Here is a 15,401-nt window from a genome sequence, read left to right as displayed (position 1 = left end):
GTCCAAAGAATATGACAGACTCAGAGACCTGGTGAGATCTGATAAGGATTTTGGATTTTATCCTAAGTGTAATCAGCTAATAAAGGGATACTAGCAAATATATGCTAATATCAATCATTCATTATATAAAGATAAAGAGAAGTTGCCACTTGCTTCATGGTCTGTTTTATAATAAAGGATTATTTATTCTGCTCCAGAATAGATCTTGAATCTGTTTGGCTCTCGGCATGTCTTTTGCTACCACCTTACTCTGTGTATCACCATCCATTCCTGCTAACTTTATTATAATAATGACCTGCTAACTGTTCTGCTCCTAAGTTGTGAAAGGACTCCTAACTTCTAGTCTCAACTCAGGACCCAAAAATCCTTTCAACACTTTGCTCAGAGTATATCCCTGTCCTGCTTAAATACCTCCAATGACTTCTCGTGCCAAGAAAGCACCACTGCTTCACATACCCTTCAAGAGACTTTTACTGCTTTTGTATTCTCGATCTTGCTTACTCATACTCTGGAGCCCTACTACCTGCTATTCCCTCTGTTTGTTTTCTCCCTACATCCTCTATAATACAGACATAAAGGAATATCAATGCTAAGGTAAATACAGAAATTAATACATTTTCTATCAAATAAGATTTGTACCATTGTTGCTTTGTCTATTTACATCATCTCTTAGATTTCTAAAACTTTGCCAATAAGTCTATTGATGCCTCAAAATTCTGAATATTTTAGACAATTTGAAAATAAAACACAAAGTCTAACATCCAAAATTTTCTCAGAGGGCAAAGCAAAGTTTGGATTTAGAATATACCTATTTTTTTTTTCCTTGGTATATATAGATAAATGTGTAGAAAGAAATCTGGCTATTTTTAAAGTGAGGATCAAAAACCTTAATCTCCTAGTGAATGCAATACCAATACTGAGGTATACTTTCCACTGCCCTTGTTAATTATGAGGCTTCACTCATAGGACTTAAAAAAAATGCTCTGTTAAACAATAGATGGACTGCTAATGTCCTTGAGTGTCTCTCTCTATAGTGGATGCTGTGACTTGAGTGTAGTTCTGAGCTGATTACCCAGTTTAAGTAAGTAGCTTATTCTGTAAATAGCAAGCTAACACTGGCTGCACAGGCTGTGTTTTTTGACTGTTTATTGGCTATAGGAAATCAATTCTGGTCTAATTTCCTACATGAGTCAAGAGCATGGAAGCCAAGGGAATGCAGGGTAATATGACCTTTAAATACATTCCTGTGATACAAAGTTACAGATGAAAACATTTTGGAAGAGGTACACTGCCTTTTAGTATCAGGAACATGCACGTTTGCTGGTATTAGTAAATAAAATTTAGCAATTCTAGGGTTAGTCTTAGCAACTGGAATTACCTCAAATTTATAGAATGTATGTATATAAACCTTGTAAAGCTAGAACTGGAAAGACTATCACTTTAAAAGTAATCACAACCTAGTCATCTAAGTTGGTACCAAATTTTAATATAATATGCATATAGTGTTACTCTTTACAATATTATTTCTGATTATTCTTAATCTTTATTTGGTTGCCAAGTTCTTGACTTCTCAAGAGATTCCTTACATGTTAGGTATTATTAGATTTGACCATTACATTCTTAATCTGTAAATATTATATATATATATATATATATATATATATATATATATATATATACATTAGTTACAAGGGATATAACTAATTTTTGAAATCACACACAATTTTTCTAGGTAAATATTGGTAATATTAATGGATCAATGTCACTGGCAACAGGTTACCTTTTATGGGAAAAACACAGACACAAACCAAAAACATCCAAACCACTTATATGACAACTGCAGACCTTCCTAGTGCAGCTGAAACTTCAAGGTAGAAAAACACCAGAATGTCACTTACATTTTCAGGTAGATATAGCTAAAAAAAACAGAATGCAAAAGAGGCTTCATGTCTTAGAGAAAAAAACTGGGTTTCTTTCCTGTAAGTAGAAAGAGATAATAATACATGTACCCAAATTCTAAAATAGCAACATTATTTTCACTCCTGAAAAATATTATTTTTTAATGTAGCTCTAGCAAATTATTTAATCCAGAAAAAATTTTTGAACAATTTTCAACAAAATGTCACCTTTGCACTGGCAAGCTAAGTGTCCTTTCCGGTAATAGTAAATATCATGAAAATCTGAGAAATTCTAATTCAGGAGTAGAAATACTAGTGAATGGAACAAATAGATGATTTTTCTTTTATTTATTCAAAATATTTGGAAACGTCAATGCCAAGGTTGTGCCAGCTGGGGGGTTCCAAGATAAAAGATCATAAAAGATTGTCACGTTTTGAAACTGAGGCAGTAATGAATAACCTACTTACCAAATAAAAGAGAGCATGAACAGTTGGTTTCACAGCTGAATTCTGCCAGATGTGCAAAGAGCTGGTACTATTTCTACTGAAACTATTTCAAAAAAAATTTAAAGGAGAGAATCGTCCCTATCTCATCCTATAAGACCAACATCACCCTGATACCAAAAACTGGTAGAGGCACAACAAAAAAAGAAAACTTCAGGCCAGTATTTTTATTTTTTATTATTTTGAGATGGAGTTTCACTCTTGTCTCCCAGGCTGGGAGTGGAATGACACAATCTCAGCTCACTGCAAACTCTGCCTCCCAGGTTCAAGGATTCTACTGCTTCAGCCTTCCAAATAGCTGGGATTACAAGCAAGCACCACCACACCCAGTTACTTTGTTGTATTCTTGGTAGAGACAGGGTTTCACCATGTTGGCCAGGCTGGTTGAACTTCTGGTCTTAAGTGATCTGCCTGCCTCCCACAGTGCTGAGATTACAGACATGAGTCACTGCACCCAGCTAATAATTTTTGATGAACATTGATGCAAAAATACTGGCAAATCAAATCCAGTAGCACATCAAAAAGCAAATCCACCATGATCAATCAGGCTTCATCACTGGGATCCAAGCTTGGTTCAACATATGCAGATTAATGAATGTGAATCATTGCATAAACAGAATTAAGGACAAATCCCATATGATTATCTCAGTAGATGCAGAAAATGCTTTGAATAAAATTCAATATCCCTTCATGTTAAAAACTCTCAATAAACTAGGTATTGAAGGAAAATACATCAAAATAATAAGAGACATACATGACAATCCCACAGCCAACATCAAGCTGAATTGGCAAAGGCTGGAAGCATTACCCCTGAAAACTGATACAAAACAAGGATGCCCTCTCTCATCACTTCTATTCCACATAGTATTGGAAGTTCCAGCCAGGACAATCAGGCAAAAGAAAGAAATGAGGGGCATCCAAATAGGAAAAAAGGAAGTCAAACTATCCCTATTTACAGATGACATGATCCTACGTTTAGAAAACCCCATCATCTCAGTTCAAAAGCTTCTTAACTGACAAATAATTTCAGCAAAGTCTCAGGATACAGAATGAATGTGCAAAAATCATTAGCATTTCTATACACCAGCAAGCTAAAATCCAAACTGCAAAATCCAAATCATGAACTAACTCCCATTCATAATTGCCACAAAAAGAATAAAATACCTAGAAATACAGCTAACTAGGGAAGTGAAATATCTCTACGAGGAGAACTATAAACCACTGCTCATAAAAATCAGAAATGACACAAACAAATGGAAAAACATTCCATGCTCAGGGATAGGAAGAATCAATATTGTTAAAACGGCCATATTGCCTGAAACAATTCATATACTTAATGCTATCCTCATTAAAATACCATTGAGATTCTTCACAGAACTAGGAAAAACTATTTTAAAATTCATATGTAACCAAAAAAGAGCATGAATAGGCAAGGCAATCCTAAGCATAAAGAACTAAACTGGAAGCATTATGCTACCTGACTTCAAACTATACTACAGAGCTACAGTAACTAAAACAGCATGGTATTGGTACAAAAACAGACACATAGACCAATGAAACAGACTAGAGAACCCAGAAATAAGACCACACAGTTAAAACTATCTGATCTTCAGCAAGCCTGACAAAAACAAGCAATGGGGAAATAATTCCCTAAATCATTCTGGGATAACTGGCTAGCCATATGCGGAAGATTGAAACTGAACCCCTTCCTTACATATACAAAAATCAACTCAAGATGTATTAAATACTTAAATGTAAAAGACAAAGCTATTAAAACTCTGGAACAAAACCTAAGTAATATCCTTCAGGACATAGACACAGGCAAAGATTTAATGATGAAGATGTCAAAAGCAATTGCAACAAAAGCAAAAATTGACAAATGGAATTTAATTAAACTAAAGACCTTCCATACAACAAAAGAAACTATCAACAGAGTAAACAGACAACCTACAGAATGAGAGAAAATGTTTGCCAACTATGCATTTGACAGTGGTCCAATATCTAGCATCTATAAGGAACTTAATTTAACAAGAAAAAGAAAAAACATAAAAAGGTGGACAAAGGACATGAAGAGACATGTGCCAAAAGAAAACAAACATGCAGCCAATAATCTTATGAAAAAAGCCTCGAAATCACTGATTATTAGAGAAAAAAAATCAAAACCATCATGAGATACAGTCTCATACCAGTCGGAATGGCTAGTATTAAAAAGTCAAAAAATAACAGACACTAGTGAGGTTGTGGAGAAAATGGAATGCTTATACACTGTTGGTGGAAGGGTAAATTAGTCCACCCATTGTGGAGGACAGACCTAAAGACAGAAATACCATTCCACCCACCAATCCCATTACTGGGTTTATATCCAAAGGAATATAAATTATTCTATTATAAAGACACATGCATGCAATATTCATTGCAGCACTATTCACAATAGCAAAGGCATGGAATCAACCCAAATGTCCATCAATGATAGACCAAATAATGAAAATAGGTACATATACACCATGGAATACTATGCAACCATGAAAAGAACGAAAACATGTCCTTTGCAGGGGCATGGGTGGAGGTGAAAGCTATTATCCTTAGGAAACTAATGCTGGAACAGAAAGCCAAATGTCACATGTCCTTACTTACAAGTGGGAGCTAAATGATGAGAACACATGGACACATGGAGGAGAACAACATACAGGGGTGCCTATTGGAGAAGGGAGGGTGGGAGGAGGGAGAGGATCAGCAAAAATAGCTAATGGATATTAGGCTTAATACCTAGATGATGAAATAGTCTGTACAACACACTCCCATGATCCATGTTTACCTGCATTACAAACCTGCACATGTACCCCTGAACTTAAAATAAAATTTAAAAAAAAGATTATCTATAGATTATAATGAAATGGTTGTACCCACCTTTCATCCATAATGGTGATCACTCCTCAGCTATGTTTATATTTTAACTCTGTTCCCTGACTTTGGCTGATTGTAGCAGTGGAGAGGTCTCAATCCAAGGTAGGATAATCAAATTATCTTCACAGTGAATCTGGGAAGGCAGTTCAGGGTGGTATTCTTTATGTAGCTGGAATTATATTATATAAGCTCTTGCAATCTAGGGTGGCCATGTTGTATTTAGCTATTTGGACAGAATCAGGGAAATTTGATATACAAGAGGAAGAATGCTGAAGTATACCAAGACAAAAAAACAAAGACAGTGGAGTGAGAAACCTCCCTTTGCCTCTATTAAATTTTCGCATCCATTTTTTTTCTATTTATCCTGATCTCTTGGTGTCTCCGTGCTCCTGAGTTTCGTTAAACATTTCTAAATATTTTTTGCACATGTACCTCAGAACCTAAAGTACAATTTAAAAAAATTTAGAAAAGAGCATGACAAATAGGAAATATGTGAATATGTATGTATATATGTATATATATACATATATATATAATATATATATATATTTATAGGAGAATATTCTCCCTTTTCCTAAATCAAATTACATTATATTACAGGCGTCCCCAAACTTTTTACACAGGGGGCCAGTTCACTGTCCCTTAGACTGTTGGAGGGCCGCCACATACTGTGCTCCTCTCACTGACCACCAATGAAAGAGGTGCCCCTTCCTGAAGTGCGGCAGGGGACCAGATAAATGGCCTCGGGGTGGGGGGGCGCATGCGGCCCATGGGACGTAGTTTGGGGACGCCTGATATGTTAATTAAAACCAAAGGACTCTCAACTAATACGAGGAAATTTTAGTCCAGTATAAAGCCAGAAAACAAAGTTCATAATGGAAATATAGGTGCTAACTGGTTAAGAAAGCACATAGATGGGACTGTGTTGTCAACTAAACACTAGGCTATGAGGGATAAAGTGTGGTAGGGACAGGACAGATGGTAGAATTAAAGATGTATAAATACTTCTGGAGTGAAGGATGTCATGGCTTTGACACTTGGCTCACATGCTAAGATACAGCAAAAGAAAGAAAAACAAACAGATACAAGAAAATATATGCAGTGCCTGAGAGTGAAAAAGGTTGATATATATTAAATTTAGAGTTCTCTCTGTATCTTCATAAGTTATTCTGGGGGAAAGCCTTCTAGTTAGCTATTACCCTGCATTAGAGGAATTGTTTGGGCTAGGGTAAAATAAACGAGAGTATAGCGAAAACCACATGCACACACAACACACATACTTTCCTGTTTGCCAAGGCATCAAGCCAGTTACTAGAATGGTGGCTGTAATTTCAGTTATCTCTGTTTCTTTGAGATTCTGCAGATATACAAAATGATTAGAGCAGCAGAGGTGTTATCAATGAAAAATAAAATGCCTACCAACATCATTAACATAACCTTTGTCTTTGATGCCAGAGAAGTAAAATCACTTGTTTTAAATGCTATTTGTCAACCTCTGCAAGGAATGTCATTTTTGTAACATTTCCATAATTAGGAATTCATCTATTGCAGTTGCTGTGGATTTCTTGTGCCTTTGAGGTTTCTAATTAGTTGGTCATTGTGACCAAACTTTTACTGCAATTTTCCCGCAGACTCTGTAAGATAAACTTGAGTTAGGTCCTATCAGGTCTTCTATTTAGTCAAGAGTATCTGTTTCAAATGCCTGGATGTCTCATCATGAAAACCTCCTACTACTTCCCATTTGTAAAAATGTAATGCACAGGAGTATTAAAGACAACGTGATTTGGCTTTTATAATTGAATCAAATTTTGCCATGTTTTTGTCCCTTCTGATATGAAAATACTAAATTTGGAAGCCAGAAGTTTCATTCTCAAAAGAAACGTGGATGGTAAAACAAACAATCAAACAAAGGAAAAACACCAAAAAAAATGGGACAGAAACAAGGAAAAAAATAGTCTACTGAAATGAATTGGGAGAGTCCATATCATTATCCTGGTCATTGGAACTAGCAAGTTCTTTGAGTCTAAAAGTCCAAAAATATTGAAGCTATCCTCATCTTTTGTGCTGTCTCCTCTTTCATGTAAGAAGCTGCCTAATGTGGAGAAATAGGTCTGATTTATTATTTGCTGTATTAATTCATATATCATAAAATTTTATATCTGAAAAATTCTTAGAAATTAGTTTTTAATCTCCTGATTTTACCAAATACATAATGGAGGCCTAGAGAGGTTAAAAGATTCTTACAATAATCTGCATGTTTTCTGGCCAGCCGTAAGTCAGAATGTATGCTCCACCTACATGATCTCTGGATTTTTAAAATCACCTTCTTAAAGTTGGCATTCCTCAAGGTTCTTTCACTCCACTAACAAGCACGGCTGTGTAGTAATTAGAACCAATTAAAATGAACTTTTTACTATTTGGTAGAACTTTTAAAAACATATCTACCCTATTATATGCTACAAAGAAGTACATTTAATTTATCTTAATTGCTTTGATATTGCTTGTCAGGCTACAGTAGTCCCTTTACTTTTTTAAAGGCTGAAATTGATTGCTCTCTAATTAATAACTCGTTTTCATTCTGTCTTTAGTAACTGTAGTCATACTGACCACCTCTCCACAATGTATTACATCTCCCAACGTAACAGTATTCTTTTGAACCAGTGTACTGGACATGTTCTTAAATCCCATCATCTGAACCCTGTTAAATCTGCTTTAGAAAAAGTTCTTTCCAATTTATATTTATTTATTTATTTATTTATTTATTTATTATGTGAAGAAAACTCATACACATTCTTTCTGGGCACCATTTTTCCTTAGACCCTTTCTCTATTCAGTGCGTTACATTTTTTAATGGTGATGTTTATACATACTGAGTCACAGACTGCCATTGACTTAAAATATTTTTCCCTAGCAGTGTTGGTAGATCATACCACTCTAGTAATATGTGATTGAGACTAATAGCAAGACTGCATAGCATGTGCAACACAGTTTTTTTCCATGCCAAGCAACGTGACTAGAATGGAAGTAAACATCAAGACTTTAATGGCATTCATGTTATTATCCAAACTCTAGTCAATTAAGGTAAAAAATATATTGACCCATTGTCTGGCTTGTGCTTGTTTGTTGTTGTTTGATTATGTTTGTTCACCAAGGGTGTGTGTGTGTGTGTGTGTGTGTGTGTTTGTATTTTCACATATTAGTTATAAGTATATGGCATACCTAAACAAGATGCAGTTGTGTATGTGTACATCACCTAAATTCTAAAATGTCAGCCATGCCAGGCACCACTTCTTTAACTGCCTCCAGCTTCTTCGGGAATTTCAGAAACAGCAGTTTTTTCTTGCCAGGAAATGGGTTAAAAAGCAAAGAAAAACACCAATCTTACTGCCATCCACACCATCAAACACAAATCTGTGCTTGTGTGTGCATGTATGTGTATGCTTATAATCTTCCAGTCAGTCCACAACTACATCTAGAAATTCTACCTATAGAATTAAATGCTCCCCCCCAAAAAAAAAAAAAAATTCTTAGTCTTGCTTGAAGAAACACATGGATCTGGGTATGCTCCTTCTAGAGACCCATAATGCTGCAGTTTCACTTTAAAAAAAAATTCTCCCCCTTAATGATACAGTGTCTTTCAAAGCCATTTCTGCCTGTTACCAAAAGAACTATAATCACAAAATGTCCTTTTCACTCCCCCCGTGCAGATCATCTTCAAGCTTTTATATTAATAAAAATCTCCTTCTATACTTTTCTCTTTAAAAATTTGAGATTTGATATATTTCAGTCTCACTGAATTATAAACTGTTCTATTTTCATTCAGCATGTAGATTTTATTAGTTTTTTAAAAAATCATTGAATTAACATGCTGAATAATAAAAGAGTAAGTAAGATATTTTCACAAGGTCTGCTTATAAATTTAAGAAAAAGATTGTTGAAGGGCTGACAGATTGAAGGCAGTAATAGTTAATGGACATATAGTGCAGGATAAATTGAATTCTTTATGGAAATTTATAGCAAATAATTTCTGGAGACCATTTTTTTCATCAGAGCAAACCATAAGAAAAGATTATTAAAACAAAATAAACTTCTACATTACTCTTAAATAAAGGATCCAAACAGGATTTTTAAAAGTAAAACCACAGTCAAAGTGAAACGCATAAAAACAAACTTTTAAAATCTGTGATTTGAAAGAACCACATGTACTTCACTCGCCCTTGAATTCCACCACCTCATTTTTAACTGCACTTAGTTTACATTTTACTTTCAGAGATTAATCTTTTCTTTTGCTAAGTGCATTGGAAATCATGAGCACTAACTATGTAAATGATGCTAGGAAATGTATCCCCCAAGTATGAAATAAAGCTCTAACTAGATAATGCTAATAAATATTAATATATGGAGATAGTAAAGGAATATTAAATGATTAAGCTGCCCAAAATAAGAATAATAATGTACCTAAAGTCCTCCAGGCCCTCATTCAGTATTTTAGGGCTCTACAAATATTAACAAAAGCAGAGCCTGCAGAGAATTGTATATCCTAAAGCTTTATGACTTGAATCACCATAAGAAGAGGAATGGGCAGTGGCTACAACTTAACAGGTAGACTTAGCTGGTTAGGGCTGGTAATTAATTCTGATAGATGTAGCCTAGTTTTTTATCTTTCAATAATCAAGTTTTCTCCTCCACAAATTACCACTCTTTAGTCTTTCTGTGCACCGCCCCCCCTAAAAAAAAAAGTATTTTGTAGGCTTTAGGAGTCTCTGGAGAATTTGCTTTTGCCCTACCCACATTACCTAATTTTTCCAGACAATTGGATTATAAATGCTGGAGTAAAGAAAATGAGCTGTTAAGCAGAATGTAGAAACCTCTGTCACCCAAACAGAAGTAGAGTGCACCAAGAAACAGACTATGGATGCCTCGTGTCTTTGTAGGTTCACAAAATAGATGAAATGAGTGGCAGATTCCCTAACTCCCTAGCACAAGTCAGCATCATAGACTAAACTTATATTTATTTTTTATTGGTTCCAGTATTTGAAGACTATCATGCCCAACCGGTAACAAATAGCATCAATTCAAGAGGGCATTCTCTCTACTGCTCCGCATTGAGGTTGTTTCCAGTATACTCTAATATTGCTATCAAGTGACCTGACCGATGACTGGACCATGAAGAAAGAATTTGTACCAGGCCATAGATGTTTTGTTTCCATATTAAAGGAGGTGATGGGAATAGATGATGATGATCTTCCCTGGAGGCCAGAACAATGCTCAGGCTCCTCATAAAACCCCTTACCACCACCTCCACCCCAGTCCCATCAAGGAAAAGATACAAAATTATACTTTGTATATGGTGGTAGTACAATAGCAAGCTCTGTGTATTATCATGAGATAATTTTGCATAGTTATTTTTGCATGAGATAATTCTATGAGATTTGAGAGATATGAGTATCCATAGCCATATTAACAGTTACCCTGTAGTCTGTACTGTAAATAAGCAAACTAAGTTGGAGATATTAAAAGTCAGTATTTTTCATCACAAAACGACTGTTGCAGTTTAAGTTGCACTTCTTGCTTATGGGGATTATGTAAAACCAATAATAAGAAAATGACCTGCAAACAATTGAGTAGCCGTAGCTCGATTGTTACCCTGCTTGCAAAAATCAGAGCACATAAAGGGAAAAGGGACTTATTAGAAGAAGCAGTACAAAGCAAATCGCACAAAGCAGTCTATAGATGTGATTTCAAGTAATTCAGTGAATTTCTATACAGTGCATAGCTTTCAGCCTCAATAAAAAGCCAATTATTAATCCCACAATTACCCAGCCTTATCACTACTGCACACACATGCTGACTATGGCTAGAGTTCTAGATGATATTCTTTTTATTAGTATGGCCAAAGGAAAATTTAATTAGAGATACATCTCTTGAACAGACAACGGAAAATATAAGGTTTAACAAATTCATCCTAACATTTAATTACATTAAAATGTTTACCATTCCATATAAAAATACTGACACTCTAGCTAACCTCTTTTTAAAAATCTGTTCTCTCTTATATAACAGTGAAACATTTTATTTCTGAAGGGAAAAAAAAGGTAGGAGTTCCTTCCTGCTAGCTTGTGTACTGACTGAACAGGAAGAAATAATCAACCTAGTTTATTCTGGACTCTATCAGTTCCTGACCACATTCTGTAAATGCAGGCATTTGGAAGAAAACAAACTGATCCACAGGTTACAGAAACCAAAATATGTACTGATGGAGAGATAGGAAACTGTGACTAAATGAATCCAGGTAAGTCTAAAATAGAGTAATGGAAAGAAACCCTAGCAGAATATTTAAAGAGACAGTCATGCTTACATCACAAACCTTTATTAACCAAGCTAACAGCTAAATTCTTATGCCATATATGGTGCAATTTCTGCCTGACCGACACTGTTTCTTTTTTTTTCCTTCTCCCTCAACTGCATGTGTGCACAAGTAAGATAATGGGTGTGCTTTTGTGGTGGATTTCTCAGTTGTCTACAAATAAGGCCCAGTTATATGGCTTTAGAACACCATTCAAACTTGCACATGTGCATGCTGTAACTTTACTATTATTGTTTTGACATTTAAGAAACAGATGCATGTTTTTCACTGTGGAAGGCAAACATCTGTTCTTCAGAATTCTCTTCAGAAGCTAGAGTCATCTAGCAGGAGCATATTAAATTAAAGAAGCTCTTTACCACCTCACCCCTATTTGTGCCTCTCAATCAAAAATAGTTTAAGAAACTGAAAAGAGAAACTTATGAATAAGTTTACCAACATGAAGACTTTGCTGACATTGATTAAATAGGTCCATACAATGTTCACTGCAAAATAATCTATGCTAATGCATTTTACTAGTAAGAAGGAAAAAGGAAGTTGAGCTTTGAGCTGTGATATAGGAAGAATTGCCTGAGGATTCAAGTAGCCCGGTACTTCAGAAAAATCGCATAATTCCCATGAAAAATAAATTCTGTCTGTTTTTATTAAGAAAAATCTAACCTAAAATGCATATAATCATTTGTGCTTGGTTCTGGCATATTGAATGCATGGTTAGAGGGAGAAAAAATTCACAAAATGTTCATAGAAGGAATTCTTTTTTTGTGTTGTTTTGTTTGGGCTTTATTTTGGGAGGGGTTTCTGTTTGGATTTTACTCTGAAAAGTGGAGAGAGATTGCCAGCTCCATCAAAGAGTAGTTTGTAAAATACAAAATTGTAAAGCCCTCAGCACATATCTATTTCGTCTGGAATTTGTAAATATAATAACTTATTATTCTCCAGGGAAAAAAATGGTATGTTTTAGATTAATTTTGGATGTAAATTCTAAACAGGTGGACAAAGCAGCAGGAGGGAGATATCAGCCTTCCCACAGGGGTCTCATACCATATATTTGCAGAAAATGAATCACAAAGATTGGTAGTAAAGGAAATCAGATTTGCCAAGCCGAGTATTTATACATGAAAGGAGCATGAAAGCTCAGTAAATTGTAGATTAGGGATTCAAAGCCATGCGTCTACAACGTATAACCATGCAGACACACTGCGAACCACTGACTGTCCGGTCAATTGAAGAATGCACATATTTTTAATTTAATTCTTAAAATTATATGCTATAGTCTATGTGTCCACATGATGAAAACATTTCTTCCTATATACATACTACACATGTGCCTTGGAATAAAGTTGCTTCTTGATTTGAGCTTTCTGCTGGTGACACTGTTTGTGACATTGGCAGGAACAGAGTTCAAATGAACAGGTGATGAACTTCATATCCCTTGTAGCTAAATCATATAGAAGAAAACAAGAGAGTCCCTGTGTCATTTTTGAGCACAGTACAAATGGTCCTGAGAATAAGTATTGAATGTTGTTTTTGGTGGCATACTCCCAGTGGGGACATATATATATTTGTGGAATTTCCATTTACTGCTGGCATGCCTAGAAATGCCAAAATTTTTTAAATTGTTGTCATTTCTTCCTAGTTCACAATTTGCACAAAACCTGAGAATCTTAATTTTAAAATGCATTTTTAATGTCTTCAAAACCCTTGGCAGTTTGATTTTTAAATGACTTTTGCTTACAAGACGACTTTCAGAATGCTGAGTTCATCTGTATCTCCCAGATGTACATGGGGAAGGATCTTCAGAAACATTTGCCTGGTCTTCTCACAGCCACACTGATTGTCCCAGGTGTTTTGCTCTGTATGACAAGGAATGTAATGATAATATTGTAATTAAGATTTACTGAGCATTTACTACTTACAGAACACTGGATTAAATGCTTTACATTCTTTATCTCACTTAATCCTCACTCTAAGTCTGGGAGTTAGATAGCATTATTATCCCCTTTACAAAATAGATGATGAAGCTGTGGTTTGAAGAAGTTAATTAATTTGTCTAAGATTACTCATTCTAGTCACTGGTAGAGCCAGACTTGAATTTAGACCCTTCTGACAAAAAAGCTGTATAAGAAACACCTCTTGATGCAAAATTTACTGACTGTTCTCCAAATTGATCCTTTTAATTTTCATAATTGCAGTGCAGAGTATTAGCCTGCAAGAGCTATCTTAAAAAAAAATAGTAGTAAGTCCATATTGTTTGACTTCACATTGACATGCTGACTCCCATAGATGATCAGGATGCTCACTTGGTACTAACTCCTCAGCCCCTAGGTGTTTAACTTTCTGTTTCTTCTTACTAGAGCCTCTTCTCTGGGCAGCCCAATCAGACAAGACCTAATATGGCCATGTACACATTCTACTCCTGATTGTCCCCATCTTGTAGACAACTGCCCATTCATCCTTGCTTCACCAAAGTCTAGGCTGGTAAGTCATTCTCATAGAGCAGTAAAGATTGGATCAATTAAAAGCACCATTAGTCAGCCTCCCTTTATTATAGATATGTGTTGGTAGAAGTCAGAACAGAATTTGCATCCCTTCTTATTGTAGAGGGTCACATACAAAATTTCTTTGGAAGTCTACAGAAGCCTTCCAACAATAGGTTTGATGAAATAGGGCAAGAAATTATGTCACTACTGGGATGCAGAAGAGGATAAGACTCACAACACAGCTTTTGCAAATATTGTATCCTTATAAGAATTCTCTCTCATCCCCACTATCTTGAAGTCTCAAAGTGGCTGAGAAAACCCTGAATCCTTAGACCAGATTCTGTAGAATTCGTATTGCAAACATACATATGATGATTTTGCAAACACTCCAGCAGGTTTTGTGTCAGTGACTGGTAGAGATTTCAATTATTTTGTATCCTGCTATGTCTGCATCCATATTATTGCATGTACCTATATATGTTTTTAACTTAAATTTGTACCAGTTTATTCAGTTTATTATATTTGAAGAAATGTCTTTTAAATGTACTCATTTTATTTGTGTATGCATCATAATTAATGTCTCCTCTATTGTTCATAAAAGTTTTTGCAATATCAGGATAATATACATGTAATCTCAATTTATAATCATCTAACTGAATCACTAATTAAAAACATAGGATAGATCCTTGGAAGTGTAATGATTGATTCTGCACATATGAATTGTAAGGTTGCAAGTACTTAGGTTAGTTCAAAAGTAATTGTGCTTTTTGCCATTACTTTTGCACCAATCTAATACATCTTATCAAATTTGTCTCCTAATTGGTGATACAACCATACCTATATTTTTCTGAACTGATAGGAACATTGAGTATTATCTTTTAAAAATATATTTTATGTTTTGCTAGACTAATTAAAAAAAAGAGGTTATGATGTTTATATAAAATTCTTTTGACATTATTTTTATAATTTAAGGTTTACAAGATTTAAATTTAACATATAAACAACTTCAAAACAAGAAACATGATAGACAGTATAAAGAAAATGTAGTACATATACACTACGGCATACTATGCAGCCATAAAAAGGAATAAGGTCATGTCTGATATGGTTTGGATGTGTCCCGTCCAAATCTCATCTTGAATTCCCACAGGTTGTGGGAGGGACCTGGTGGGAAGTAATTGAATCATGGGGGCAAGTCTTTTCCATGCTGTTCTTATGATACTGAATAAGCCTCATGAGATTTGATAGTTT

The 15,401-nt window shown here is 35.0% G+C and overlaps 1 long non-coding RNA gene across 1 annotated transcript in view; it reads left to right on the top strand.

Moving 5' to 3' along the window:
- Positions 1–15,401, top strand: part of LOC141580407 (uncharacterized) — a 190,873-nt gene that overhangs the window by 66,885 nt on the left and 108,587 nt on the right. The gene's annotated exons all lie outside the window — the stretch shown is intronic.

The sequence above is a fragment of the Saimiri boliviensis genome, chromosome 11 (genome assembly GCF_048565385.1).
Source record: "Saimiri boliviensis isolate mSaiBol1 chromosome 11, mSaiBol1.pri, whole genome shotgun sequence".
Lineage (NCBI taxonomy): Eukaryota > Metazoa > Chordata > Mammalia > Primates > Cebidae > Saimiri > Saimiri boliviensis.
The sequence above is the reverse complement of the archived record's forward strand: the minus strand, read 5'-3'. Positions and strand labels throughout refer to the sequence as shown.